At 37.2% G+C, this 26,977-nt stretch overlaps 1 protein-coding gene across 3 annotated transcripts in view; it reads right to left on the bottom strand.

Moving 5' to 3' along the window:
* LOC129774679 (uncharacterized) overlaps positions 1 to 26,750 on the bottom strand; it is a 166,642-nt gene extending 139,892 nt beyond the window's left edge. Inside the window, exons 1-2 of one of the 3 annotated variants that reach the window (XM_055778518.1) lie at positions 26,552 to 26,750; positions 16,981 to 18,272 (exon numbers count right to left, since the gene is read on the bottom strand). The gene's annotated coding sequence lies outside the window, so the exon portion shown is untranslated. The other 2 variants (XM_055778520.1, XM_055778519.1) reach the window with 2 other exon arrangements.
* Between the last annotated feature and the right edge of the window lie 227 nt (positions 26,751 to 26,977).

Raw genomic sequence — 26,977 nt, 5'->3', positions numbered from 1 at the left:
GAAATCGAGGCGAAAAGAATTTTGCTCGTTAGCTCTATTTTACTGTTAGAGTAATGCGGGGCAAAGGTGCGCATTGGCCATTTTGAAGCGAACGAGCATAATGTTTCGACAACAGTGTAGTCGTTTGATACTTCATTACACCAGCAGCTCACACATATAAAAAAAGATACGTTTCATGAAAGTGACAAAAAGTTATGAGGTAAAAAGAGTTTTGCGATGTTTTGATCTATTTTTTCAGTTTTGGAGATGACGATTTACTTACCTAAAATAACTGGAAAGCTCGAAAGTACACTGTCAAGGAAACCCTCATTCTATAGTAGATAATAGTGCGTATTCGCTTTTGTGAAAAAGTTCAAAAGCTTTTTTTGAAAATTCGATTAGTTCAAAAATTGCTTGTGGGGCAAAGGTGCGCAGTGGCTGTGAGGAAAAAGCTCGCACTAAAGGGTGTGTCACATCAAATTGCATCACGGAAAAAACGCTGTAGAAATTTAATTTTTAGGAATTATATCTTCAGCTTTCGCTTATAATCAGATAAGAGTGTATAGATCACGTTGGCTATGCTTCACTGTCAATTTTTCGTAAATTTGGAAAAATGTCTTCGAACGAAAAAGAGCGTCGTGAATTAATCCTGCGCACTCATTTCGAGAATCCGGAGTTTTCACTTCGGGACATCGGTAAGATGCAGGGAATCGTCCAATCCACGGTCAGCAGAGTACTAAAACGATACTTCGAGAACCTAACCATCGACCGGAAGGTGAAGAACGGCAAAAATGGATGCTCCGTCAGTGAAGAAGATCACAAGCGCGTAGTTAAGCAGTTTAGACGTGATCCGAGAAGTTCGGTCCGGGATGTCGCCAATAAGCTGAATTTGTCAAGTTCATTCGTCCAGCGGACCAAGCAGCGGGAGGGCCTGCGTACATACAAGATTCAGAAGGCTCCTAACCGCGACGAAAGGCAAAACATGGTGGGGAAGACGCGAGCCCGGAAGCTGCATTGCCTGGTAATGGACGACGAAACCTACGTCAAAGCGGACTTTCGTCAGCTGCCTTGCCTGTTGTTCTTCTCCGCAGAGGACAAATTCAGCGTTCCGGATGAGATTCGCAAGCAGAAACTATCCAAGTTTGCCAAAAAGTACATGGTGTGGCAAGCGATCTGCTCTTGCGGAAAGCGGAGCGCCCCCTTCGTGATGACCGGTACGGTAAACGGGCAGGTTTACCTCAAGGAGTGCCTACAGAAGCGCTTACTACCACTATTGAAGCAGCACGAGGGCCCGACCATCTTCTGGCCGGATCTCGCTTCGTGCTATATTCAAAGGACGTGTTGGAGTGGTACGAAGCCAACGGGGTCACCTTCGTGCCAAAGGAAATGAACCCGCCCAACGCGCCGGAGCTTCACCCAATAGAGAAATATTGGGCGATTATGAAGCAGGCCCTCCGGAAGAACCCAAAAGTTGTCAAATCGGAGGCGGACTTCAAGAGAAAATGGATTTCTGTTCAAAAAAAAACTACAACCTGACGTTGTACAGAACCTTATGGACGGGGTAAAGAGGAAGGTGCGGCAATACGGGCTTGGGCTCGAAGTATGAATAGAAAGAAAATGCCAAAAGTTGTTTAATAGTTTTTATTTTACTGTCTAAAATTTTCAAGAGGATCGGTCTACTGGGCGAATTTCTACAGCGTTTTTTCCGTGATGCAATTTGATGTGACACACCCTTTAGCGTTTTGCTCTTAAAAAAAATTATAAAATGTTTTCAACAAAAATATTAACGGGACCCACAAGAAGAAAACTGATTTGAAGAAATGCACTCTAGAAATGCTCAAATGGCCCGACAGAGGCTTCGGGAGGGAGTCTCGAAGTGCCGGACTGCGGCAGATCTCGGTATTTCTGAATCAACTCTGTGGAAGAGGCTCATATCAGAAAGTGATTTATGATTTGAATATCCTTTTACTGACATTTCTACTTCTGCTGGAATGTGTCAGCGAGCGCCTAGTGCGATTCAGATAGGTATTTAAGAGTGAGCAGTCTGAGGATCTGTTGGCCACTGGACAAAGTTTTCTATGGTATGACTCTCAAATATTTACGGCGCATGGCGTTCGATTTTTCGGAAGCCAACAACCTCCAGCACGAATTCAACAAAGTTGCAAAACTAGCAGGAAGAGATTGGGCTTCTAGCTTCATGTGGAACCACCGTCTGTCTCGAAGCGCTCCAAGGCAAAGCGTCGGAATCCTCAGAACCGAAATCCAAGATGAGGAATAAAAATAAATAATTGCTTAAAAATAATTCAAAATGAATTTCAAATAAAAAATGTTTTTGTTTTCACCATGCATTCAATTCAATAACGGTTATGTTTCGTTTATGTTTATTTTTTCACAATGAACTTCAAATCAATATTGTTTTCTTTTCAACAATGAGTTTCAAATAAATCAAGTGAAGGTAACTATGTATTTATAAACTTAATCAATCTATATAAATAAAAATGATTTGGTGTCCGTTCCTCACGATTTAACTCAAGAACGGAGCCACGGATTTAAACAGTCAGTATCAGGATTGATGCGTCTTAGTCTGCATCAGATTTATATGTCAAAGATGAAATTATATACCGCGAGTATAGATTACGTACAAAAAAATTATTTCTGTGGGAACTTGAGTGTTCGAAATGATTTATATCAATATATCAATTGTGGGTGGGACGAAGTTCGCTGGGTCAGCTAGTTTGTTAATAAAAACGAATTCTGTCTCAAATGTTGGACATTTTCGGATATCTTATATTGTCAGTCTCCTTCCTCCCATTTCCACGTGGTATGTTCGACTATAACACCCACTCTTCTCCACCCATAAAAAAAAACACAGAACACCCCCCTCCTGCATACTATACGGTGCCTACACTCTCTAGTAATGATGCTTCTCCTGCTTCTGATGATAAAGCATTTATTTTTGGTATAAGTTATCTCAGAAGTTCAATTCAATAAGTACGCACCTTTGCCGCGTACAGTGCGCACCTTTGCCCCCACTATGGGGCAAAGGTGCGCATTTATCTTTTTGTATTAAAATAGGTATTTGTCCAATTACAAACACAACTCGAGAAATGCTTGTACTACGTTTCGAAGGTAATATATATAGTTACAATTTGGTAAGCAAACGGAATTTTATTTGCTTTTATTTCAAGAGTTATTGGACGAAAACAGTTAGGTGCGCACATTTGCCCCGCATTACTCTATAGATACCGAGCAATTCGATAGCATCGACCGAGATATAGCTATCGGTGCAACTTTCCGAATTTTTTCGAGTTGCTTGGTTTGCTTGTCGCATATCTTCAGAGAATTATTTTGTTTTGGTATACATTCCTGATATTTTACTTTGAGAAACATTCCGGAAACGTCTAAATATATGCAATCGCAACACATGAAATTCGAGCTCGATACGAGATTATCTTGATTTACAAAATACGAGATTTCGCTCGGTGTGATAGTGATAGTGATTGCATCGAGACCTCGATTCGATTTATATAATAAAGCCCACTATTTAATTTCAGCGCAAAACTTCGATATAAACATGTAATGAATTCACTAAGTTTCTGCTTATTGTCGATCAGTTATATTTCGCAAATTACAGTATCTGTTTACGAGATACTATGAAAGCATTGAACTAAACCCAATTTGAACAACTTATGACCTCTCCTGTTCCATACAAAATAAACCTTACAACTGATTGAAAGAGCATAGTTTTTATTTTCTCTATTTTGAATCGGACTTTCTTCCTAAGTTTGGTTTTACGGCGCCAATCAATTTTCGGAACATTTCGATTTCAAAACGAGTAGACTGTTCGCACAATAGCTCAAAAGGTTTATGTTGCATCTCTAACAATCAACAGCTACGGAATCTAGTTTACACGTTTATTACGATCCGAAACCCGTAGCTTCTCGTACTCTATGCTGAATCGGTCTAGCGGTAAAAGCAAACTCTTTGGCTTAGCTATACCATATCTTCCGCACTGGCGCTAATTCAATTCCACAGCCTCGATCGACTGACAGCCCGTAGCCCCAACAATGGTTGGTTTGTAATTTTCTTTTTGCTTTCGTTCAACATCGTGGATAGAACCCAAACCCAACATTGTTTAATTTTTGTTTCCGCATTGTAACACAGCTGTTTTTGCTAGGCTGATTCGAGGTTGTTCGCGTGGTATTCCTTGGAGCATATCTCATGTAGTTACTGTAACCTTCTTGGTTAAGAACTCATTTTGCTGTTTTGCTCCGACGAACGCGAGTAATTGCGAAGGTGCGGAGAAGTGCTCGGCGTAAAGGCGATAATATTTTTCGATTACTGTTGCCACAACCACTAACAATATGGGGCCGGAATTATTCGGAGTTTATGGTAATTGAAAAGAACCATAATCATGAAGCAATCGATGGTTATTTGTTAAACAGATTGTGATTAGTGCCAGTACTCAAACTTCATTCAATGTATACAAATTTTCAATGTCCCTCCAGTATTACTGAATATATTCATCTGTCACACTTCTGTGGCAAATTGTGTTTCCTTTTTTAATTTTTTCCGGCATCTTAGCTGAGAAAATGATCTCTCTCGTATTTTCTGAGGACACAAACACACAGCAAATATAACCAAAAGACCATAATTAGCATCATTTGTGTCTCCTACTCTCCCCCAATTCCGCTTTCCGACAATCGGAGTAAATTCTCCAGCTTGTGCCAAAGCAGGGAAATGAAAAAAAATGTGTTACTTTCTTCTGATCACTTTCTTACATGGCATCATGGCATATTCCAAATGCTTTCTCTCCTCTCCAAACAATCACGAAGCATCACTCGCTTTACTTGTTGACAAATTTTACCTATAATGCGGCTCTCGTCGTTCATTTCGATACGAATCGGACATTCTGAATGTGCGAAAGTAATAAAATCGCATTCGTGCTGGAAAACATCGAAAAGTCAAATTTGAAAGAGAAAATTAACGATGCTTAATTAGTGCGTCAGTACACAGTACCAGACTCAAGCAAAAAGTATTCTGTTATAGGTTTCTTCGCAAGTTACAAAACTTTTAGATTATATTAATGTAATTACACTGTATTTATAAAAAATCAGCTCAAACGAATTCGGAGGTCGTCGCGACAAGTTGCTTTGACACTTTTGGTAGAAATAGAGTTGATCCAGGGACTATACGTAAATACGAAAAAAGTATATTTTAACTGGTAAAAAATAAGAAAAACCTATGAGTATGAGTAAGATTTAAATTTGTTTAAACTTGATTAAAGTCTTAAACCTTATGAATTCGTAAAATAATAAAATTAATTCGTAATAAGATTTTTGTAAAAACACAGGTTCTGCACATAATTCTGCATGAAAAATTTTATGTAAGAGACCACCCGAAGAGAGAATCAGAAAATCTACAATTTCATAAAGTTTCGACATTTGGTTAAAGCTTGAAAACCAAAATTTGAATTTCTATAAACCCGACATTGCATGATTGTACATCATTTACATTCATTTACAAGTACATGTCGGACTCGATTACATACAGACTCAATTATATCTGACTCAATTATAACTATGATTCAATTATATACAATTTAAGACTCGATTATATACAGTTTGAAATAAAATTTATGTTTCTAAAATGGCTTTTAAAAAAATAATATTTCAACGTTAAGCTAAAAGTTAACTGGCTATAATAAAAATATTTTAATTGATGGCTCGCGAGGAATTGTTTATAACGATATTGCAGAGAAATTAAGAAAGATAGAAGTTGGGTGTCAAATGACAAATTGTAGAGCAGTTAGAGAGCTTTAATTTGATTGATAGAAACAATCAAGTTTACTATGGATTTTGAAAATAAGTAAATTGGAAACTGTATGTAATCGAGTCTGCCCTGTATATTCTCCGCTACAGATAAACATAAAGCTCGGACAATCTTATGAAATTCAAAATTTTAAAATTTTAAGTAATGATTGAAGGTAAGTTTTCTGTACATTATATTTCATAACTTATATTTTCCATGTAGTCCGTTCATTTACCAACAACTGAGTCAGACAATTTCGAACAGAACTAAAATAACGTTTCGAATAACCAATTACATATCTTATTCTTTCAATTGATACGCGTCAAATTTTCATGAAAACGTGGCGTTCAATTCTCAAGTCGCCATGACTGTCATGATGTTTTGTTGTATTCTGAATTCAAGAATAACGTTTACTTGTATGCTGGGGCAGGGTGACTAATCCCAATACTTATTCTGCAAATGATCTAAAATCCAAAACAATCAAACATAAGCTGGCGTGTTATCTAAATATGAAATCAATTGGCAATCCTGGCCTGTACCATAGGCCGTGATATCGCAAAAGATTGTGACAACATTAAAATCTCTTCGGAATACGTTTTCGTACTCGGGCTTGCCCCAAGAGAACAACAGGAAAAGAGAAACCAAAGTAGGAACTGATGGCTCTTTTATTGATACTATATTTGGTTCGCCAGCTCCAGATGAGTTCGGAGAAAATAAGCCACAGTGTCCTCCTACCCCCTCACATAAACAGGTTTCGAGCGAAGAGTAAAGTATTAGGATTGACGTTAACGGGAAGGCATCCGCATGACGTCAACCTGTCCGAGGGATGTTCATCTTCAGAAATATGAAATTGTACATGAATGATAATATTCGGACGCCCCTGGTGACGAATTCTTGTCTGCAGCATAATTGGGCTGTGGTGATATGATATGTGGGTTTAACCCGTAAAGAATTGCGCGTTTGAATCTGATTGAACAATCTTCACTGTATTCAGAAACAGATTTCTCAAGACCGTTGTGAAAATTGTCTAAGACTTCTCCGATTTATTTCAAATCAGCATTTTTAATGTAACTTGATAATTACCACTATAATTTTGAAACAAATGCTTAGTTTTATCTGTTGGTGTCGTATCAAAAAATCAAAACATCTTTCCACTATGGCGATAAATTCTCGTTGGCCGTTTCATATTGGATTTAACGACATCCTATAATAAGAAAAGTAAATATGAAATTATTTTATTTTTGGTACCTTTTGCGTCAATGAGGCTATATCACCTCGCAAACAAATTTCATCTGCGCTCGGGAACGACTGAAAGAAGACCAATTTTGGGCATAAAAGTTCGACTTCTATTCACCCCAAGCGTACATCCTTTCAGAAAAGGAGAAGAAAAAACAGACGTCGTGTCTCCTCGCTGTTATCCCTAAGCCACGGTAAGAACGCCACAGGAAGATGAAACCTTTTATGCATCTTCAGCATAATATGTAGTCAGGCAAAGCTGCACAGGAGAATAAGACGGGTTTCATCTTTTCAGCGATACAATGAAAATAAAAAAATACATCCGGATCATATAAAGCTTAAAATGTTCGATATGATGGCAATATATTGATCTCGTGGGAGAATGATTTTATATGGATAGAAAAGTCACATTCAGCGAACCACCATCTTAGTATGTAAGTATGTTAGTTAGCAGCTATAAAATAATACCTCTTTTGCGTGGAAAGATTTCCATTTCGTGAAAAAAGAAAAACATTAATTTACGTTAGAAACAAAACCAAATTATTATTGGAGCAATTCTTGCGGGCTAACCGAAGAACCGCCGATTTTGACCCAACCCTCTCCGACTTCTAACAACTTTGAACATGGATCCAAAATCATTGACCTTTTAAAAAAAAATAACTCGGAATTTAGCTGTCTGATTAAAATATGACGTTCGACAAATTCGTTAGAGGTGGCCATTCTACTCAAGACTAGTGTTGCCATATGTACAGATTCTTTGGAGTGTTTAATTTATAACACATAAAGTTGGAATCAAAATGCTGAGAAATAGATTTGATTTCGATATCTCGGCCCTCAAGGTTGCTACAATGTTGAAGCTTTTAAACTTTTCCAATTTAACAAGCATCAATATATATTGGAAATTATTAATAATTTAACAAGCATTAATATAATTTCCATTGCTCGCATCTTCGGTACTTTGATGCGTCTTCTTCGATATCTATACCAGGGCTCAGCATAGTCATAGTCAACTGAGGATAGTCAGCTGACCATCTGACTGACTATACCCGTATTCAGTCGGAAATGACTTTTGGTTTTTTCACGCAGTTTCTCCGCCAAAACGACTAAACAGTCAGTTTGGCGTTTAGTCGCTATCTGCCTCTACCGGCTCGACTACATCATTTCATTCTTCCCAGTCAATTTGTCTTCATTGCATTTTGAAGTGACTTCCCCCAAAACGAATTCGTTCCTCTCTCTCTCCCATGTATCATTATGCACGCATCGATGTTAGAGTTCAACGTGGTTTGACATACGCTTTTTTTGTATCGTACACGAAAATTACTCACACCTACAAAATAGTGTGCAGTGTGTGTGGTCTATTTTGCTCGCTTTTTACTAATATTAACGCGAGGACCTTTATAGCATACATGATAAATGTCTAAGTTCGTTGGTTTGAGTTTGGGTAGACATAAGCCGTCCATTGATGGGGTAACCACCTTTTTGCATTAGAAATCAAGTTTCCGTTCTTCTTTATACACTGAGAGAAATAATTAGTAAATATAACGAATTTTTTGGTAAATACTACCAATCTATAGTCATTTTCGACCGTACTAATAAACACATATGTCAAGCAGAACCATGATTCGGAAGCCCAATATCGGCTACATTTTCTCGCCGAAAATGCACGTATCAGAATTATATCCTTATTATACCTCCGTATTGCCTTATGGGAACAATGAAAATGGTTAATACGAGCTTTTCTCACCAGTTTTCAGATATGACAATATCCAAGCTTACTAATGTTATCGAGTAAAATATACTAATCTCTGGTAGGGATGCGGGTTTGTTGACAATATGTACAAAAAATTTGTACATTCTACTAATTTTGTATTACCAAATGTATTTAGTAGTTTTCGACCGAGGATTTTTCTAAGGGTATGGACGTAAAATAAAATTGCGCACGCGGGTATAAAATTAGTGTCAGGGGGAAATGGAAGGATGGATTGAAGTCAGTTGAATGAAGAGGCAGATTTGCATTCATTAGTCGCGTCAGTTAAAATAAACATTGACTGGACTAGTTCACCGGTCATCCTCGCTAGCCAACGTTAGTCAATTCATTTTCTAGTCAAGTCACTTTTTGTTTACGGCGACTGCCGAAGCAGTTCTAGTCGAAGCGAAGCTACTGAGAATAGAGTCGGTCTTCATTTTTCATCTTCGAAAATTTCGGGCCCTGATCCTTACTATATCTCACTTCTCGGCAATCGTCGGACGATATTTTCCTGATTTTAACAATAACAAAACTAAGCCTCTAAATCGGATAAGCAACGACACGATCTCGCGATCTTGAGATTTAAACATTTGATTAACAAGTTGAGCCCTGATTTGTTCTTGCTACACTTTCCATTCAGTCTGCATCAAGAGTTTTTGCGCAATATCAAAGTTGGTTCCCGCTCCCAAAGATATTTATTGTATGGAAAAAAAATAGTCGAAAATTCGTATCATAATTCGTCACGTATCGGAAAACATCCGAAAACAAACAATTTCCTTATTTTGTAAACAAACAATTTCCTTAATTTTGTAAATTTTGTGCCAGTCTCAGCGATCAACGTTTTTCTAACGAAAAGCTTAACGTTAGCCCCCAGGAACCGACACGGGACACTACGTGTTGAAGAGCGTGGACCAGCTCGAAACATTTAATCACTGATAGTGTACAGTCCGTTCCGTTCAACGGTTGATTTTACCCCAAAAGAAAGACTCATCCTTGTTTTCGTTCATAATGAAGCCTGTAGAATCCAAGTTTCGAATCTCCCTAAATTAATTATCGATATCCTGAATATTATTTCGATCGCGTGAGGGTCTCCGTATCCACATTGGTTGCGTGTTCGCTCACTAAGCGATCGGTCGTGAGTTCAAAACTGTAGTACTATTAATAACACAACAATGATCATATCAACTATCTCCGCTGTTCGGTTTTACTGATCAAAGGAACAGAAAGAATATTCTTATGCTTAAATGGATATTTTGTAATTTCCCATATGTATAGATACGATGAACATGTAACATGTACACGATTAAATCCGGCTCTGTTACAGCCAAAATGCTAATGAGCCTAAATAAATAAACGAACGAACGTCAATAAAATTGAGGCAAATTACATTACAATTTCAAAACATCATACCGTACTACTTTGTGCTAATAGCAGGTACATACATATAGATATAGAAAGGCAAAAAACGTTATAAAGGTCTCTGAGTGAGACCGAGTAGGATTCCCATAACTGGGAGAAAAGAATATAATTTTGAGGAGTAAAAACTTGAAAGTTACGAAAAAACAAAAAAATCTGGATAAAACTGTAAAAAATCAAAGAAAATTTGAGATTTTTTGCGTCTGGCTGTTTCACTGGAATGCTTAAAAAATGGCAATATCAAGGAAAAACTGGAAGATAGGCAACTCTGCGAACAACCAACAACACACAGTAATATGAACCATGAGTCAATCGCGAGTAATCGGTTAAATATTACTAACATAGTTCATAAGCAAAATTGACGAAATATTGAACACTCGGCTTCGTCAGGCTAACACCGAATTAGCTTAAAAAATGTATACAGACAAACTTTATCTTGTGCGAATTTTTTTTGTTTGATTTTTTGTAAGATTTAGTTATAATTTTATATTTTTTGTAAGTTATCGCCTAATTACTTTTTTTCGATGTTTCATATGCATTTCAGTGTGAAAAAAGCATATTTGGCATCTAAATTATCCACTTCTCAAATCTTTGCCATCCTTCCATGAAGTGCTCTAAGTTGCGCATGACATGATTCCTAATAGCAACAAGTTTCGACATGCAACTACAAGCACAACACAGTCACGCGCAACCGAAAAAAGCAAACAGTCACATCGCAAAGCAGGGAAACAACATGAAATCATATGAGCTATATGAAATAAATAATAAATAATAATAATAATAAAATCGAACGGTGAACGGAGTGGATTTGAATACACTGTTAAAAGTGCTACAAATGCTACAAATGAATTTAATATTAAAAACTTTTTTTTTTGCAAACATATGTCCCATGATGAAAATATTGTGCGAATGATTAAATTTGAAATATATGTGGAAGCACTCCTATGTAGAAGAGAAAATAAAATACTTTTTTCCGTTGGAAAAAATCCATTGCAGTACAAACGTTCATACTGGATTTTTACTGTGCCTGCTTGAATCGCACTTTTGAAGAACATCGGGAACATGGTCGCCCAACCGAAATAAACAGGATAGAAGCGATAATCCTACAAAAGCATGAACAATAAATTCATTCCTAGCCAATATTTTATTCCTTTACCTGTAAAAAAGATAACAAATAACACAACGAAACGGTGCATATTTGACCCAAATCGGACAATCCGAAACATCTTCAATAAAGTTTTGGATTTCACGCAAAAATAATGAATTTCTTTTTCCCCAACCTAATAATTCAAAATTTTAAACCCTATACGTTTGAGCTCAAGATGACCATGAACAATTTCTTTGTTATTAGGTATACAAGTATGATGGATTTTTTTTAAGAAAAAAGGACATTCGTTTGAAAAATGTATGTTTCATCAGACCCCTCATTCAGGCAACACACGGATTCCACGCTGGTCAAAGTCTAGTTGATTGAGGCAATCCAGTTAGCAAGCCAAATTTAGATTTCTTCATAGCATCGAAAATTTTTAGAAAGACCCGACACCGTAGACCGGAACAAATACTAATCTGAGGGAACAACGTCCGGAGGATATGGTGGGTGAGGTAGAACACCCCATTTCACTCTTTCTATATAACTCTTGACAAATCCATGACATGTACCCTGGCACTATCATGCTGTAAAGTTATCTTGTCGTGTCTATTCTCCCATTCCATTATTTTTTCCTTAACACATTAAGGACCGCACGTTTTTACGCTTGTACTCGTGAGCGGTCCGCAATATATTAAGAGTCATTAATAAAAAATCGCCAGTGATAGTTTCTTCATAGGTGGTCGTAGGATAATTGTGTGTCTTTATTTTTTTTCGCTGGCTCTCTATTTTTTTTCTATCATTCATATAAAAATCATTGCTTCTGAGTCGTTTAAACCAATTCTTACACATGCTTACCGACGCAGCATGTTTTTGACGTAGAACTACGTCTTTCAGGAAGGGTGCCAAATCAGAAAACAGGTCACGTTTTTATGAAATAAAGTTAACGTTAATAACTATTTTCACTGTGAACGAATTCTAATTATTTGTATACCAATCGTATCGGAAATTCTCTAAGATTTGTTTGATATGCTATACATTAAAATTCGCTAATCTCTAAATGGTTTAAATTCATAAAAACTGGAAGAAATTCCGAATGCTTATAACTCGAACATTTCTTAACAGATCGGAAAGATGTTTGTATCAATTAATAGGAAATATTTCTACGCGTCTATCACAATTAATAAAATATTATTTTTCATGAGATGAACAATTGAATGACTGTAAAATGTCAAGCGTTATCTAAACGCCCTAACTGCCAAGTTTTGATTGTACCGATTTATGGTTTCCCCAACACAGACTTCAAAATCGATGTACCTGTGGAAATCCGCTCTGCAAATATACATGCAAGTCGGGGGTATTTTTGTTCCCACCGAGCTGTGTTTCCCTAACACGGACTTCAAAATCAATGTGCCTGGGAGAATCCGCTTTGTAAATACTTGCAAGACGGGGGTATTTTTTGTGTTGAGTACTTTTGTACTTGCTTGTAGTTGTACAGACCGGAATATGTTTCCCTAAAACGTACTTTTAAACTGAGAATGCTGGGAAAATCGTCGTTTCAGATACTAGAGGTGAATGAACTTTCGTGGTTCGAGAATTACGTAAACATGAGATGTGTAATAATTTCAGAGGGAAATGTAAAATACAATGATTGTTTGATAATTTTACGTTCACATATTTTTGTAGTCCTGGGCATCATATCAAACGTAAAAGGACGTTCATCAAATTTATTTGTAACTAAGAACATAATCTATTAAAAAAAAGTTCGATGCATTCTAAAATAATATTCGAAGTGGTAAACAAGTGGATTGCATAATATAATTGCGTAGTTCTACGTCCAAAATATGCGGTCGTGTCCTAGATGCAACCCCTTTCAATTTTTTTTGTAAGCTTCAACAAGCAAATGATGATTATCAACTGCATTTTTCTGTACAACAAACAATGCAACGAAAGTTTCCGCAAATGGCATTTTCCGAGGCAATAACACAAACTACAACTGTGACTACTAGATCGTCGGAAAACTATAACTCCTAGCCTTGTAAAAGGGTGTTTGGGTGAGAATACTTGGCAACTATACAAACGAAAACGAGTGTTTGGCAGCTCAACTACAGTTTTTATCGACCTTCACGATACAAAGTTCAGCAATGGAATGAATTTTTCCTCAAGTTAAGTTCATTCAAAATTTACCTATATTTACTTTAATGAACATTAATCTTGTGCGAACACATTTTTCTCTTAAGTAATACAATTATAACGAATGTTTATCTCTGCTGAATTCTTCTCGAAAAAACTCTTGTACTTATATCGATTTATGTCGATGAACGAATGTATTATCCGTTTTGGTGAGATGAAACAGCTGACGATTACTTTACACATTTTACGTTGTACGCAACACCAGCCAAAATTAACTTTTCCATAAAAACAGCACCAGCAACAGAAGCAACATTTTTGGTAAATAAATCTGACTCAAAATTAATCCGACCTCAAAAAAAATAATCATTTGTTTTTTTAATGATATGTTATAGGTAAACCTTATGGGGAATTCGGACGGAGTGTCGCCGCTCCTCTCGAGATATCAACGTTGTCAACGTCGTAAACTTCCAAACTGATGTAGAATACAAAATGATATGAGACATCTGATAAAATAAATTATATTCCAGACTCAATGTTCGAACTTCCAATTGTAGATTGTGGATCTAGCAATGGATCCATAGCAAGACTTTGAATGAAAAAAAAAACTAGATCTAAGATTTAGGTTCTAGTCTCATCTCAAATAGTATTGAAAAATTCATTATGCTTGCCCGAAATTAGAGAGTTTTTAGCATAGTTAGAATGTTTCAATTTAGGTCAAATCTGCACCATTTTGTTGGATAATTTGCTATCATATCAATTATGCCTTTCTCAGTAAAAATCCTCGTCACCATCAAAATAATTTGCCATAAGCGACAATCACTTAGTGCCAGCGCCAGACTATAAGGTAAGGTCTCCTGAATCACTTTCAATACGTGTGGCTTAGCGTTATCCTAACCGAACATCAAGCATCACTTGGAAATTACCTAACAAAATTTGGTCTTAATAATCATCCTTGTCGACCTCCTGCTTCGTGGTTGCTGTTGCAACCAGTAACTGGTACTTCACCGTCTACTTTTTCCTCGAAAGTAGAATATTTTCAGAAAATTATTTGTTTTCGAATTCGAAGTCACTGCTACATTTTCAAATTGTTTGTTTTCCGCAATTTACATTGAAGATTAAGAATTTTCAATAATAATTTTCAACAAGATATCATAATATTAGGTTGGGGAAAAAGTTATCCATGTTTTTGGGGTTAAAGTTAAAAATGGAAATTCCGCCGTCGCCACTGCCAAATTGGTCGAATTACACTACGAACTGTTGTCCCATCCACCGTATTCTCCAGATTTGGCCGTGCGACTTTTTTTTTGTTTCCAAGCTTAAAAAGGCCGGGCAGAAAATTGTGTCGAATGAAGAGATCATCGCCACCACGGAGGCCTACTTCGCAGACCTCGAGAAAACGTATTTTTCAGATGGATTAAAGAAGTTGGAGCATCGCTGGGTCAAGTGTATCAAGCTAAAAGGAGACTATGTTGAGAAATAAATCGCCACTGCCCTCGTATCACAGAAGTCTTGGTCCTTTTTGGCGAAAAACTTGAGCAATAATTTTTTACAATTTTCTCTTGATCCCGACTTATTATCGCTCATAAAATTTTGCAATGCGAAAAAAGGCGGCAATCGATTGGTGCCAGGTCCGGACTATATGGTAGATGCATTGAAACATTCCAATTGTGTGGCCTTGCGTTGTCCTGATGGAGCAAAACGCCTCTTCTGTTATCTAATTCTGGACGTTTCTGGTCAATCGATAGCTTTAAACCATTTGTCCATTTGTTGACAGTAGAGAATGAATTTATTGTATTGTTCTAAAACCAAAAATTTGAAAAAAAATAAAAAATTTAAATAAATTGACTTGCACGTATTTTACCGTTGCCATTCGTTAATAAACGCCATTCACAATTTAAGCGCCCTGGTTTGCATTTTCTTTTTAAAAGAAAGTGTGTAAAATGTACCGAATTTTGTCTTTGTTAACACCCTGTAACTCACAACTAAATGGAACAAACAAAAAACAGCAAAAATGTCACCTTTACAACGAGCCTAAACATGAAATTATATGATCGATATTGCGCGAGATATTGATCACTAAAGCCAGCTACCAAGAAAATATTGGATAACTTTTTCCTCAATGTAATATATTCGATTAATTTTTTCAATATTTTTTTTTAATACGTAAGACTTTTCCGTGTTCATTGAAGCATAAAGGGCAGATTCTTGTGATGCGAAAAAACCTAATATTTCATTTGAAATTCCTTCCATTTTCTGGTTGTCAGAAACAAATTGACTTCTCTCTAGTCGCTGTGGTCGTATGCACTTTATGCACTCTGACTGCATTCTATTATCAGTTTTTGCTGATCATTCAAAGTAAATTTCCGCCTAAAATCTGATTATTTGCAACATTAGTATGATCTGATAAAAATAAAATGTAGATTAGGAAATTCTTGGTTGTTTGCTGCCATTAACGCATTTTTCTTGTTTCGTTACTTAGTCCAATCTGACTTAACATCGATCAAGTAATCATAAAACAGTTGAAAGCTGTGTTCGGTACAAAATGCTACTTTTCCAACGCTACCTACGTTATTGCAAAGTATCCATCATTGGTTTTTACGAGAAATTTAACGACTGCAACCCATGCTTCTGTAAACCGAACTGAAATACTCACGCTTTTATTTTGGAGCCATTTCTTTATGTTCTCAACTCCCTTAAATCTTCTCAACGTTTTTGAGACTTCAGTTCTGATATTGTTCTTCGATTGCTGAGGATGAGTCATTACATGTCCAGTATTTGTAATAATAGGTAATTTTAAAAAAAAGCTTAAAGTTCCAGTTCGTAAAAAATCCAACAAAAAACTTGGAACCGTGTCATAGAACCATCAACAAAATTACAATTGTGGATAGCCATTTTACCAAAGTATCTGGACAAAAAATGAAATAACCACATTTCCCATAAACAAACAAACTACATTTTTTGTATAGCTAAGTAAAATTGCAAAATCAATTGGCAAACACTGTTATCCGTGCGTTACCTAATCACCCATTGCCTAGCATCTGCTTGAAACCCGAGTCAATGTACTCGAAATAACCTTGTAACTCCATCTCACAACTCCAAAACGGAGGCATCATTACAGTTAGGAAAGACCTATGAACCCCGCCGCCAATAACCAAACCAGAGGCTATAATTAACGAAAACATTTTGCGCAATCTGTTACTGACCACTTCTGTTGCCTATATCAAACCAAAACTCAGCTTCTCACTGTGATTCGTTAATCCGAAAGCAATTTCGCTCGTGTGCAATCGGTCGAAAACGCGTTCAACACACGTTACCGATATGCAAACCTCCAATTAGCCGTCCTACACCTTTTCACTTCGCTCAGATCCTACACCACCCGGGTTCCGAAAGAAGAAGTAACCGGCATCCGATTATTAGCAGTTATGATTACTAATAAGTACCAGAGACGAATGAACTCTCAGAGTTTAAAGTCTCTCTAATTCAATACCTTCCTTCCTAATAAGTACCGCGGCTGCCAGCCCAAGATACAGAAGAAACGATTTTTTTTGTCTTAAACAATAAACATAATTACCATTTGCAATGAGTTCACGTAAAAGTTCACGTCCTCTTCGTCGTCGCTCCGTCTGTTTCTGTGGCTCCCAGCATGCAATTTACCGGCCGCTTCGTTTTAGTGTATGGATGCAAGCTTGTAAATCTGAAAGTTTTGCGGCTCCTTTCTTTTGCAATTAAAATTTCCACCGCCGATAACACTGATAAACCAAAAGCTTCTTCCACTTAAACAAGCAAAAAAATCAACTTCGTGCACGGATTTTTCTTCCACTTCTTTTTCTATGTTTCACAATTATGCACTAGAGTTGGTGCTTAATCTTTATTGCACTCTATTTTCTTTCTTTCGACTATTTTCGCTACCGTCGATTGCGCACGGTTTCAATTGTAATTACTTTTTCGTAAGGTGGGCTAAAACGATTTTTTGCGAACAAAAGCACACACCAACAGGTGATAGAAGAGCGCCCAGCGAAAGCAATCAATTAACTACAAATATTTATCACTTTTCTTCGGCTAAAACTTTTGTTTTCGAAGTCGATAAGTTTCGAAATTCACCGTGGCGTAGCTGCCCCCCGTCTTGCTGCGTTCACACACCACACCAAAAAAATCAGTGATCAGAGAAAATCAATTTTCACTTTCGTTTTGTTGACCAATTCAGCAGCACTGTGTCATTTTCTCGAACGTAGAACCGAATAGCACACCGACAATGTTTTTTTTTTTCGTTTTGTTGTAAAGCGCCTGGTCGAGCCGAGAAAAATTCGACGCAACTTTTGAGAAACACCCAAATAAGCTTGCGCAAAGCGCGCTCAAATTATCTCCGGTTTAATTCGACTTCAATGCCCTATCGCGAAATGCGATTGCAACCGATGAAGAGACCAATGTGGCCGTCACTTTCAAAGACATGTTCAACGGGAGGCACGAAACCCGAAACCTGAAGCCAAGTCAGCACTCTTCGAAGCGTGAAAATTTTCGTTTATCCGCACGTAACATACCCTCGACCGGTGAACCTGCGCACCAATCGTAACCTGTTGCAAGCGTGTCGATCGCTTGCCAGGTACACTCGTCAGAATTCACTTGTACACTGTCACTGTTGCCACCATGCAAAGTATCGACAAGTTGTTTGTTGGTAAGAGGTTCGGGGTGTCGATTGAACTGTGGTGTATTTTATTTGATAAAGTTTTCTTCTGTCTTCCGAAGAAAATTCAAATAAACAGTTGACGGCGGAAGATTCCAAACGTTTTGTTTTTCAGTTTCACTAACAATTATCGAGTGTTGGTGTTCCCAGGTTCAATCTGAGAGTCGTCAAATAGTCCAGATCTGTGAAGAAAGCAGAGAAAATTATCTTCATTAGTCAATTATAGTTGATATGGAAGAAATAGCAAAATTTGCATTCGCAATTTACATGCTCATTTTCGCTTAAAGAAAAGCGTAATCAATAAGTTCATATGATAGCTGAGAAAAGAGCATTTTTGTGACGAATTCCGGTTATATTAATTAACATAGTCTTTTTCAAGAACGATTCATTCTAGCAAAGTTCCAATTACAATTGATTCGTGTGGCACCTATACATCGAAATTCTTTTTTGACGTGGGACTACGTCTAACCGGAATATATGGAGGGTAAAATGAAAACCTAAACACAGAACATGCAGGAAAAAATTAAAGATTTCGAATGCTTATAGCTCGAACATTTCGTACTGGATAGGAGAGATGTTTGCATCACTTGATAGGGAATATTTCTACGCATCTATCGCAACTAACAAAATGTTGTTTTTCATTAGATAAACAATTGAATAACTGTAAAATATTAGGCGTTATCTAAACGCCCTAACTGCATCGTTTTGATTGGCCCGATTTACGGTTTCCCTAACACAGCCATCAAAACCAAGCAGCCTTGGGGAAATCGGCATTGCAAATACATGAAAGTAGGGGTACTTTTGTTCTCATCGAAAAATGTTCCCTAACACAGACTTTAAAACCAAGCAGCGAAATCGGCATTGCGAACACACGAAAGTAGGGGGAGCTTTTGTTCCCACCGAAATGTGTTCCCTAATAGAGATAGAGAATGTAAAATAAAATAATCGTTTGATATTTTTTTTTTGTCTTTATTGGAAAGTATTTAAGCCTTTAGTTTGATAATTCTTCCGTACATATATTTTGTTCTAGTCATCATACCAAACGTAAAAGGTCCGTCATTAAATTTACTTGTAACGAAGAACAATCAATCACAATAAATGAATTGACTTTACATGGCATTTGTTCATTTTTTTCACTCACAGAGCAAATATATTGAACTCAATTGAATTTGGAAACTGTTTCATTCAATCAAGAATTTAGTCAATACAAACGAATGATTGCTAAGCTAAGGTAGTTCCACGTCAACCTTGCGGTTATATCATAGATATAACCCACCCATTTTTTTATATCCAGCCCTTTTCAAATGGTTCCAAATGGTTTCCATTTCCAGAATTAAGTGATACATCAGACCCCTTTAGTCAAATTTTTAAACAAAAATCTATTTCTAGTTCTGTCTTATTCATACAAAATTCTTACTACAACTTCTTACAACAACTATATTGCCACCCACAGAAAATATGTTTTTGCACAAATGTAATATTCCCCATTATTCCAGGCCGCGAGTGACGTGAGAGAGCAAAGTTTATCGCTTTATTCTGGAAGCCACCTTACTTTTTAGCTTTTATTTGATAGCTGAGTCGATAACATAAGAGGACACGACTTCAAATCTCACCTAGTGACAAATGGTCACACCATTCACCTACAAGCATACTGTGATTTGAACCATCATTCGCCGCGCGGAATAAAGGGGATTATTTCAATATTTTGCTTAACCAAAAACTTCTAAAAGTATTCTGTTTAAATTCGTTGAACATATAACAAGTTGATAAGTTTTTTAATGTAAGCGTTCATTTTGGATCTACTGGGTAATTTCATGCATTTCATTTTATCGAAGAAAAAAATGGTGTATTTGATGAAAAATTCAAATTTTATATTTTTTCTTTGAAATTCTATATAATTTTCTTTTTTCGCTGCAGTAGAGACATTTTTTAAATTTTTATATAACCAAAGGCACAATAAAATAAGCCTACAAGGCAGCGGCAAGCAGTGTTTTTGTGGTTAATGAGCAATGGCATAAGGCAGAGCATAAGCATAAGGCAGAACTATAGCAAATACACTTCATAATGTAAGGCGGTGGGCAATTTCTTTTAAGCAAAGCGACAAGTGAGTTACCTTTTGAAGTCATGGTCTTTGCTCCATCAGCCTCATAGCCAATCAAATAAATTTGGTATGCAATCATTCACGAACAGTATACCATCCTTCCAATAGCTAGTTCTGGCTACTAAGTGTTCTCATACACCGATTGACCGAAGCCAACTATTTGATTCTTTTGACAGATAAAATTTGATCAACGTGTACTGACCAAACATGTTCGACACAAAACACGAGAAGCAAATATTCAGTTATTGGATGCCCAACATATTTTTTTGGTCTGTTCTTCGAACCTTTCGGTACATGGTAAGGTTACCTTAAACATTTCAGTCGATTTTTTCTTCCATGTCCGATGTTTGACATTGTTTGCCACTGTTGGTAATTGTAGAGTGGCAAACAAAATAGTGTTTGTATAAATTTCAAACCAAACTTAATCTGTCAAAAAGTGTCAATTATTTGACCTCCGAACAAACAGTGTACGGATACCTTAAGGCCGACTATTTCTTCGACAGATATGTCGATTCGTCGGCAATCAAACTGAACGAATTGCTCCGCAGATGATCAATGAGTTCCTCGTGTTGACCATTTCCGAGAACATTCGTAATCACAGCAGTCGCTTTTGTGCTTCTCAGTCGTAACATGCTTCAAGAAATCCTTCAATTCTCCAGAACACATTATGCCTTTACTACATACTTTGTAAAAACCAGCATGCTCTGAGAAAGCCAGCTCAATCTGGCCTCCTAATTTCTTTGGTGAAATCAGTGATGCCATTTTGAATAACTGTTTCAATAAAGCTAGCACAAACTAGCTTTCCAAACCAACTCTATAAAGTCAAATGTGCTTGCAGATTTTTTTTTTCAATCTGGAAAAATCTAGGCAAAATGCAGAAAGCCTGGACTAGACAAAGTACGTTCTGGATATCTGGATGCTTTACCAAAATCTGGAAGATTGCAGACAAATATGGAAGTCCGGCAACATTGTTTTCTCATCAAAATCAACACAACTTATACTGTATCTTGAAAGTTTCAAACGAGAACTTGTGTTAATTAATGGGGGTCAATTATTGGATCTCGTCGACCCCCAAAATCAATTTTCGTTCATGTCGACCCCTGAGAAACCAATATCGACCCCAAGGGGTCGATATCGACCGGATTGATGTGAGTTGCATTTTTGCGATATCAATAACCGAGAACCCTGGGTTCGCTCTGATTTTTCTCCATAGCTTCCAATGCAACTGTCGATCGTAAGGTTCTCTACGACGCAGCGTTGCCAATCTTCCAGATTTATCTGGAATCTTCCAGACTTTAATGGAACACCCAGACATCCAGACCATCCTTTGTCTAGTTCAGACTTCTTATGATTGGTTGAGATTCCTCCAGATTTTAAAAATAACTTTCTCCAACTACTCGATGGTATTTGGACTTTCGTTTCCTGCAAGCTTTTGATAATTCGTTTCATAGATCGATACGTGCTGCTATTAAGAACAGACCTTTTTTGACTTAGGTCTATGTGTTTGAATTCTATGCATGGAGTTATTTTTCGAAATTGTAAAAATAAGATAAGTTCATAAGATATCATTAGACGAGAAATCTATTCAACAATATCTTTATGAGAAGTACAGACAGTGGAAATAAAGGTTGAACCTTTTAATGAGTTGAATAGGAATATTTTATTTTTATTTTACTAGCCACGCAAATCTCCCATAACGGCACAATATTTTTAACACGTTGAGTTCGCTTTGATCTTGCTTCACTTTCCATTCATTTCTTGATTCCCCACCATAGATGCTCAATAGTGTTCAAATTGCAGAGGTGTTTTGAGGTGTTTTGAGTTGATTGGGACATTATAGAGTAGGCACTCCCGCACGATGAGATCAGTTTGCTTCGGGTCATTATCCTGTTAAAAGTAGTCATCACGAAAGAGACACAATTTCTGCACGTGACACTGAAGGTTACGTTTCAGGATGTTCAATGAAGCCATATTGTCCATAGCCGTTAAAAGTAGTCATCACCAAAGAGACACAGTTTCTGCACGTGACACTTAAGGTTACGTTTCAGGATGTTCAATGAAGCCATCTTGTCCATCGCCGAATCGATAAACCACCAATATACCATTCATCAACGGTAGTCAGTTGTCACAGTCACAGTGTTTTACTGTGAGGAACCAAATGCTGAATCTGGAGCACCGATCCTGGTTTCCTTCACACCATCTGTCCTCCATCCGATTCAAAGAGATTGGTTTTCATCTCATCCGTATAATGGACCTTGTTCCAGAACTCCTTAGGTCTGTTAACATACGGCTTAGCAAACTGTAGTCGTTTTCTCATATTCACCTTTGAGATGAAAGACTTTTCACGATCAACACGACCTCTCGGATTGTTCCTGTATGCTACTCTCCGGACAGAGTCTGTACTGACAGGTCTTCCAATGGTGCCAGCTACTTCTGTAGTCAATTTAGTAATGTTTGTTTTAGGGTTCTTTCGAAATGTTCGCACAATTACTCGTTCATCATAAGAATACAGGATACGTTTGTGTCTTCCATTCGGGAGATTTTCAATGGTTCCTTCGTATTCCCACTTGTTTATGATTTTTTTTTTTTGCTGTGTAGTGAGTTCTTCCGAGTATAGCTGCTATTTTCTGCAATGTCTTTCCACGACAATTCATACTTAATATCATTGTACGCGTAACAATATCTATTTCTTTTCTCTAATTTGCCATTTTGATAAAAACTTCTTCAAACATCAATAAAAAACAAAAACCAACACTGCCTGCAGTGGTTAAGTGTTGACACCAATCACTGACAAAAAAAGTACGCTAATTCGCAAAGATCTTACTTACAAGGCTAATTTGTTCGGAGAAATTTAAGGTGTGCACTCAATTTTACGATGCATAGAAGAGAGATTGTAATCAATTCTTAGGAATAAACAATTAGCAGAAAACTTTTCGCTGAATTTTATTGCACGTACAGCTAGTTAAATGTGTGAGTAATGAATATGCATCAAAAGAATCAATGTATTCAATGAATTTTATACCAAATCAATGTAAAGTATCGTCAACTAGCATTTGTACACTCAATTTTGCGATTGACTGTACGTCAAGGATTGAGAGGCAAGACAAAGTTGGCTTGCTCAAAGTACAGTCAAACTTGTTGTTTGTAATCAGGACATACTCTTTCTCTGTTGACTCTGTATTGAAAGATCTGTAGATCCATGCTACAACTGACACCAACGAAGGGGCTGGTTGCTACCTTAGGATTGGGCGATCTTGGATCGATATTTATAAGATCGATCTATTCTTCTCCTGTTTCCGATTTTTATGATCGATTCTTTGTACTCTAAAAAATCGCGAGAATCAACTTTTTATTTTCGACCCATCTTCTCTTTCTGATGTGGGGATTTTTTTTTTACAAATTTGTTTTTCAGTGAACATTGAAAACCACCTGACAAAAAAAAACTTGAACATGGAACCAAGAAAAGGTGTCAAATATGTGGTCGTAAATTTAGGAGAAACAGTTTTGTAAGTTTGTTCATCACAAAACAAGTTGTCACAAGTTATATCTTCACCATCACATTTACGAGGCTGACAGAGAAAATTGTAACCAAATTGGGTTTTGACTAAATCGAAACGTTGTTCTCTGGAAGTGGCACTACAACCAAGATTCCGACTAAATGCCAGACGTATGGAATGGTTGGATTTTATGGACTTATTTTCAGCTGAGCAGTCATTGGATTTCTAATAATAACTTTTAATTATTTTTTTATTTAAATAATTCCACGACGGTACAAGATGCCGTGGTAAATAAAAATTTTCTGGGCTTCAAGTTTTTTTGTGACCTTCATGCAGAAAATCATTCAATAAAATGCCTTTGATGTTTGAATAGAAATGTTCTGTTCTTTGTTTTAATAGGCTTAAAACTTTGCAGTTCATTCACCTTTAAAATAGAAATGTGAAATGTTTATTCAATATTTAAAGAAAATACAACACTCATATAGAATAAGTAAATAAATTCGAAAAAAAAGCATTCCATCACTACGCCGTTGAATAAAATCGATCCGTCAAGATCATATGACTATATATAATCGAGTCTGACCTGTATAATTCTAATATTTGTTCTATTCAGACTAAGACGGTAGAGAAGTCGTTCTATGAATGCTGAGCAGTGGGGAAGAAATGATAAACTTCCTATAGATTTCCGCAGAAGGTGAAAAACCAGTTTGTCGCCATATGTTTCAATCGTTCATGTCCATGTTTCTCAAAACCTACAGCATCTTTAAAAGTAGTCAATTATGTATATCAAATGAAAGGGATTATATAGACAATATTCAAATTTTCTCCAAATTCTTCTCTATGCTTTGGAATAAATATTGAATAATCAAATGAGGAAGGCATAGAAGAAATTGAATAGATTTTTTTTGCTATATTCACATTTCATTAAACAAAATTCTCCGGAGTTATTTAAAACCCTGAAACATGTTTCTTCATCCATAACTCTGATTGACTTTCGCCTTTTCAATGTACCAGCACCTTCCAACGACAATCAATACGTGATGCTGAGGTGTAGCATTTTTTTCAGTTTCGATAGATTTAATAAGTTGTATAAACAATCCTAGATAATTAGAGAGTCGGTGGCCGGGGGATTTTTTGTCATAGAACAACTTACACTGGCACATGCGATTAAACGACCCAAATAATACTACGTTGGCAAGGTGAGACTCCTCCAGGAACGATAGTGCTATCGAAGAAGGACATCATGACAGTGTCCAACCTATAAAACTTCGATAGGAAGCCCAGCATTGTAATATCCACATAGAGGCGAATGAACCTCTTAAAAACAAAGAAAAAAAAATATCAACTCAGTGCGGTTGATTTTTTTTTTTTGATAAAATAAAAACCAAAATTACAGTTGAACCCCGATTACGGAGTAGTCTGGCGCGAATAGTCCGTACAGTGGATCATCCGTTCGCGGATAATCGGGTCTCTACTGTATTTCGGAAAAATCAAGTGAAAATGTGTGCTTGTATCAGGGAACGTGCCAAAAAGTCTGGGAATCCGAAAAATCAGGAAGGTTGGCATCTCTGGGTGTGGCACCCAAATTTCCAGCTTCTTTTTGAATCCAGTTTAGCACAAATTGTTTGAAATTGTTTCAAGTTATTTTCGACTATTTTAGATCGGCCTCAAGTTTTCAGTTTTCAGGCTATACGGTGGATACATCAAGTCTTCCCAATCAAACACCCCCACATGTTTTGCGCATTGAGAATGTGTATTGTCTCGCGTTGTCATGATGGAAGACAACACCTTTTATTTTTATCAATTCTGGTCGTTTTTTTTAATCGCTTCGTATTATCTACCCACTTGTGAACAACAGAACCCTGAATTAATCGTAAGGCTATGTGACATCACCTCATAAGGGATGAATCCTTCTCATTCAAACCGTACGCACAGCATCACAGCTTCAGCGGAATTGCATTTTTTGCAATTTGACGGGGACACTCTCACTGCGACCCGTTTCAATAACGGGCTTTGAAAGACAAAAATCATATAGAGCGCCGATTTGCTTTCTCAATGAACCACTTTGTTTATTTATTTCACACTGATCCCGTATAAGCAAATATACTGTTGTACATTGTGGAGTTCATTGGCACGATAAACTCATTCCACAATTGGCGGATTCAGAGCAAAACTCCCTTGGGCATAAACATGAACTTGTCATGAATAGAAAGCACGACACTATCCGACACTATCGTTTGGATAATCAACACTCAGTCAAATTTTCGCCAACCGAGTTTCAAAATTCAATTTGTTTTAGGTCCTACTCCACACTCATTTGCTCCATTCAAAACTAGTTGGGCTGGAGATATCCCCTTCTTCGCGCACCTTTCAAGCATCACACGTCGATTATTTCGCTTCAAATATTTTCAGCCTTCTTTCTTACTCTCTCAGCTCTGTTATGTATTCAGACTTAAAGCACATTTGATTCACCTTCACATGTGTGCCTAGAGAACCATTCTCTGGAATTTAGGTTCATTGGAGAAAAAAGACAAGAAAACATGAAAACAGCAACAGCAACAGCAACAGCATAGCATAAGCCAGTGGCGGCACGGCGGCATAGCAGATAGACTTAAGCGAGTTGATGCACATACCACCGCACACAAAACCGGCGCTTCTCACTTCTGTGAACGCTTACTCCATTGTTGATTCCTTCATTTCACAGTAATCCGTGCACGTACACAAAGTAACCGAGTGACACTTCCGCTAACCATGCACTCCCCCGCGCTGAAACACCTTTTGAGCTGCCACACCAGCAGCGCGAACGCTTGGTTTTGGATCAGGTTTCACTGGTTTGCTTATGCTACTCTTCCACTCCACTCACCTATGTTTATGTTTTGCGAGAAGCAGATTACAGAAAAACACCAAGGAAAATGTCGAAAGATAGTTGCTGGTATTGGTGGGAGATTGATTCGCCCAACACTGTATTCCGTTGTGTTGCGTTTCTCGAGAAAATGAAAAATAGACGTCCTCCACAAACGTTTGCTCGCCGTCGCAGCAACGCACATCCACTCCGTACAGAAGCTCGGTTGATACTAGCTCTGAAGAATGCTTAGCCCGTGAGCAACGGAGCTTTTCCACACCGATGTTATTTTACACAGTAGACTCTCGCTCCATACATGTAACATCATTCAGCATAGAGCTGAACACGATCAATGATGATACGTGATGGTGGTGGCGATGACTGTGACTATAGGGTCAGTAATGACGAGAGCTGGGAATTAAGTATTTACACGAGTACATAACTCTC

Source organism: Toxorhynchites rutilus, chromosome 3 (genome assembly GCF_029784135.1).
Source record: "Toxorhynchites rutilus septentrionalis strain SRP chromosome 3, ASM2978413v1, whole genome shotgun sequence".
NCBI lineage: Eukaryota > Metazoa > Arthropoda > Insecta > Diptera > Culicidae > Toxorhynchites > Toxorhynchites rutilus.
Note: the sequence above shows the minus strand (reverse complement) of the source record. Positions and strands in the feature narration are given on the sequence as shown.